Genomic DNA, 6,000 nt, shown 5'->3' on the forward strand with positions numbered 1-6,000 from the left:
TTCCGTTTCGGGTTGCAAAATCAAAAAGAGGATTTGGATTTTCAATATTTTTAGGAATAATAAGGTAAGAGATTTTATACATTTTTGTAGCGGTTCCTTTTAGAGTTTTGAAAATGACGAAAAACAAAAACAAAGCTCTTTAATATAATAATAATTTATTTTTTATTGCATACTCGTTAGAGTTTTTACAATTTGCTGGCGGACTTTATGTACATGAAAAAGTTTAATGTGTTTAATGTTTCGATGATGAGATCTCTGATGTCATCCTTGTTTTCATCGCCCTTCCATGTCGTCATATTATATTCTAACGTTTCATCGGATTGGATTCTCCAAGCTTCCGGACAACACAGAATGTGCGCCAAGGTCTCTTCTCTTCAGTTGCATAGTCTGCATGACCTGCATGACTTGTAGTCCTTTTTGTATGCTCTGCTGACGTTTCAGCATCCAGGGTGTCTATTATTTTTGTTCTACAAAATTCCCGGTTATTTCCCGGTTTTTTCGTGATTATTCCCGGTTAAAAATTTCTTATTAAATTTAAATTTATTCGATTTTAAGCATAAATAAATCTACAAATTGTTACAAAAATTAATCTATCTTATGAAAATAATTGTTCTCAACTTGACAAAAATCGTGAAATTTAGAGTTTTTTCAAAAAATTAGGGATTTTATCAAAAGCTACTTGCTAAAAAGGATCATTCGACAATTTTTAGGCTCAATTTTCACTCCTGAATCAGGGAAAAAATTGAGCTACATAGATTTTTCTGAATTTTTCCAAAAATAGTCATGATTCCTTGAAAATGACCCCAAAAAATACGATTTTCATAAAAATTAATTAAAAACTCGTCAGTCAGGAGATAAAAATTCCCCTGCTGAATCTGACATTCAGAAAAAATGTTGATCAGATTTTAATTTTAACAAACAATACCAAAAACTTGCAAAAACCGTGAAAATTTAGCGTTTTTTAAAAAATTCAAGATCTGATTAAAAGCTTCTGGCTAGAAAAGGATCATTCAACAATATTTAGACTCAATTTTCACTCTTAAATCAGGGAAAAAATTGAGCCACTTGAATTTCCCTGAATTGTTCAAAAAAAAGTCATAATTGCTTAGAAATGCCCCCCCAAAAACACGATTTTCGGGAAATTAAGTAGAAATCCATCAATCACTGCATTAAAGTTATCTTGCAAGTGGGCTTTTTAAGAAAAATGTTGATCAGATTTTTATTTTGTGAAACGATATCAAAAACTTGCAAAAATCGTGAAAATTTTAGCGTTTTTTCCAAAAATGCAGGATTTGATGAAAATCTACAGGGTAGAAAAGGATCATTCAAGAATAAGACTCAACTTTTACTTTTGAATCACGAAAAAACTTGATACACTTGAATTTACTGGAATTTTTCCAAAATCATCTCATGAATCCCAAAAATCGCGCCCAAAAATACGTTTTTTTTTTCAAAACAAGTAGAAAATGATCAGTCACTGCAAAAAATTCTCAAACCGAATCTCCCATTAATGAAAAATGTTGATCAGCTTTTTATTCTCTAAAACAATAAAAAAAAATTGCAAAAAACGCAAATTTTTAGCAAATTTGTCCAAAAATTCGATATTTTATATTTAATCGGGGTAAAAAGCTATTTTTCAAAAAAAAATAATATACTAAAATTTGTTTTTAGTATGGTGAGAAAATTCCCGGTTTGGCAAAAAAATCCCGGCTTATTCCCGGTTTTCCCCGGTCAATTTAAATTCCCGGCTATTTCCCGGTTTTCCCGGTTACTAGACACCCTGGCATCTCTTTCTGGTCCAAAATTTCTTGTTCTCCTTAATTTTAAATCTTTTGTCCAAATATTCTGCTCCCATTTGCCCTGCAAGAATTTCTTTATACAGCTTATTGAAGGAAGAGCTGTGGATTGTCTGCGATTCCTTTGCTACTTCTTTATTATTAAACCATATTGAAGGATAAATGCGGACTAATTTAAAAAATCCTACAGATGTGACATAATTTTAATATGAAAATTATACGAATAAATGAATTTTTTATATTAAAATTTTTTTTTTTTTTAAATTGATTTTTTTTTCTTTAGGAAATATTATTAAGAAAATTTCAATTTTTTAAGTATTAAATTCTTTTTTTTAAGTTGCATACGCTGGTTTACCCTCTGTTCTTTAAAAGAATTTATATATATTAGAAATTAGGGTTAACACAAGACCTGCAAAACCTGGAAAAATCATCTATTTTTTAATAAGGTCTGGAAAATCTGGAAATATCACGGAATTTTAAAATATAGCATGGAATTTCTGGGAATGTCAGTAATTGTAATTTTTTTTTGCAAACTTTTCTCAATAATATAACAGGTTTTCTGTAATAAAACGCAAAAATGGAATTTTAAAAATTAAAAAAAATTCTCTAATTGAACCGCAAGATCGTAGAAGGGCGTGAATACGCGTGAAACTCAACGCTTCAAGTTGGCCTCTAACATGATAAAAATTTTGTTTTGAAATTTTATTTTTTAATGTTATATTCATGTAGAGAGAAAAAAATTACTCAACTTTTTTCTAAATGAATTTTTTTCTTAAAATGAATTGTTTTTAAAATAATGGTAAAAAAATTTATTTTTTCACAACGTAAAATTTCAATCATTTTTATGTTCAACTCGTCATAAATCCCAAGTTTTTTGACTTTAAATTTCAAGGATTTACTCATCAAAGTCTCTAGAAAGTGTTAGTAAAACAAGAAATTAAAAAAAGCTAAACCTAAAGTTTTTATTGATTTATTTAAATAGAAGGTCAGAAAATAATCTTTAATACTTTCAAGTTAAAAAAGTCTGTAGGGAACTTTTGAATTGTAAAAACTCCTAGTGGAAGAAATGTTCAGAATAGTTCAATAAAATTTTTTCAAAAAATTTCAAACTATTTCGAAAAAAATTCATTTAGTAAAAATTTGCGTAATTTTGTTCTCTACATGGATAAAAAAAAAATTTCAAAACACAATTTTTATCATGTCAGGGGCCAACTTGAAGCGTTGAGTTTACGCGTATGCCATTCTACGATTCTAAGGTTCAATTTCGCATATCTTCATACATGTGCCATGTATTACGTCGCAACAGCTAGCACATCTTAATGTTCCACTTAGAACTGATGTGCGAACACACTTAAAAAATTAACGTGCAAACACACATGGAAATCAGAAGGAAAAATTCGTAAATCTAACCTAATGAATAATAATTATTAGATTTTTAAGATTTCATATTTTTTGCAACATTAAATTTATTTATTTTAGAGTATAGTAATTTATTCTACAAGAAGAAGAAATTAAAAAAATATTTTGCTTAATATCCACTTAATATTGGAGAGCGGTCGTTCAATCACGGCCTGTTTATATGTCACTTGTGTATGTTGACAGTAAGAATGAAAGTAGTAGTCATTGTAGCCTCTTTTCGAATTTCAACAAGAAATTTTTTAATTCATTCATTTTATCGTCAAAAAGGTTAAATAAAAACATCAATTCCAGGATAGTTAATTTTTTTTTAATTGAAGTGGAAACACTTACTGATTTTAAATCTTAGTTTTCGACTTTCGGGTGTGGTAACTTTCTCCGCTATATTGAAAAAAGAAGTGAAATTTTATTTCGCAAATATTTCGTGAATATTTTTATCGAAAAACTTTAAGGACCAAATAAATTAAGCATAAAGTTCCTTACAATTACTGAAGAATATATTGTTTTGTAAAAATAATATTTTTTCATTTACACTGTAAAATATCAGAAAAATAGGTGATTAAAATACACATTTTGTCATTTTCTTCCAAAATAATGCAAATTGAAGAAAATTGAAATATAATGAAAAATAAAGAGGAAAAAAATAAACAAGTCGACCTTTTTTCCATACAATAATTAGGTAAGGCTGCGTATTTTCGCAAATTGCTAAATCACTGTTTTTCAGATGCGTACAAATAACTTTAATTTTTTTTTTAATTTTTTTTTACAATGTTTCTAGCAATTAATAAGTTTAAAGTACCCAATTTTTTGTTTTTAGAAAAAAGATGTTGAGATTTAAAATTTTGCGAGATAAAATCAAATCCTTTCAGACCTTTTGAAAAAAGTTATAAAATTAACTTTAATACTTATCCTGCAAGCATTGATTAAGTCAGCAAATGGATATTTAAGCGTTGATTGACTTTGAAATAATTAGATTTTAATTATATTTAAAATGATTTTACAAATTACTTGAAACGACTTTTTTAATTACGTTGCATAGCAAGCTGTCTATATTTATTCCGTGTCTTCATTAGACTTTAATTATTGCTATAACCTGCGTTATTTTTGCAGAAAATAGCGAAATGTGTATTTCAACCATATAATTTTGTCACGTTTTGCACTGTAAAATGGCAATTATTAATTTTACAGAAATTTTCTTTCTGCAATAGTTGTTGGGAATTTTATGCTTTATATAAACCCTGGCGGATTGCTTTGGCTGGTAGAGGTTCGCCTGCGAACCTCCACTGACTCTGCTCTGGACCTCTATCAGTATTTTGCATAAATAAACAATGAAAAATTATTATTATTGTAAAATAAACTATTGAAAATAATAAAAGGCTAATTAGAGAATAGATTTTTATACTTAATTCATTGTTATATACGATATTAGAATAAAAAGTTGAAAGAAATTTCTAGCCTAACAAAATGTGTAGTACACAAAAAAATCGTTGGGGGCAGCACCTGACGGACACATAGAAAGATGCTTGCCCGCAATTATAAATTAACCATTAGGTAATAACAAATAAATGCTTTTAAATAAGTGTAAAAATCAATTCTCTAATTAGCCTTTTATTATTCCTAATTGTTTATTTTGCAATAAACAATCATTTTTTATTGTTTACTTGAAAAATACTGATAGAGGTCCAGAGCAGGGTCAGTGGAGGTTCACAGGCGAACCTCTATATAATAATATAGATATAATATAATATAATATAATATAATAATATACTATATTTGACTAGATTATTTGTGTTGTATTGAAATTTGAATGGCGTACTACAGATGGACACCATTTTTCTTCTCATTATCAACATCTCGAAGAATAAATTACTATATACTATAGACACATGTGTTATATTAGACGTAAGTTCTCGTGTGCGTTCGTACATGAGTTCTGAGTTGAGAATGTATATGTCTTCGCTGTTTCAATGTCTTGATAAGTGATGCAAATGTGGCATTTGTGTCAGGATGTGTGAAATTTATATGAGAATTCACATGAGATCGTATATGAGTAATCTCGTAAAGTCGCTTGGAAGAATATACCTGAGTCATTTGAGATCTTGTGAGCCATTTCACGTGAATATTTATATATGCGATCTAGATATTATGTATGTTTTTACAGTAAGGCATAAACCTTGAGCTATAGGAAAAAAAACCCATGTTGAATTAGATTTTAATTGTAACATAACGTAAGGACTTTGACCGGCAGACCTAAAATTGCATAATTCATATGTTAATTAATTTTTTAAACCTTAGTTTCCAATTATAATTATTTATTTTATTTACATAGACGGTAAATATAATACAGGAATTCGTCCTAAAATTAACTGCCATAAAGATAGGAAAATTTGGTACAAAATATAATATCAACTAGCTAAAAGAAACGCGCGCAAACGCGCGTGATATCTATAATTTTTTAAGCAAAATTAAAAATTTATTTTTATTTGACGGACACTTATTGGAATATTGATCTCACAAAAATAATAATATTATTTTTGTAATCGTTACTGTATTACTATTTCAACATTATGGTGTTATAATAATATAATACCTATTATTGCCCAGTCAATATGACCTTTAAATTTTGTACTCAAATAAAAATTATATGCTACGATCGTCGAATTGTCAGCAATACATTTAAATGACCCATCTCAAGATCCATGCAGGGTGAATTCCTATTTTGTTTACCACAAGGCCCATGAACTTAAAATCGCTTTACAATGTTAAAAAGTTCTGAATTCTTTATTTC

This window comes from Leptopilina boulardi, unplaced genomic scaffold, assembly GCF_019393585.1.
Source record: "Leptopilina boulardi isolate dan_hultmark-lab unplaced genomic scaffold, ZJU_Lbou_2.1 LbouV2_234, whole genome shotgun sequence".
Classification (NCBI taxonomy): Eukaryota; Metazoa; Arthropoda; class Insecta; order Hymenoptera; family Figitidae; genus Leptopilina; species Leptopilina boulardi.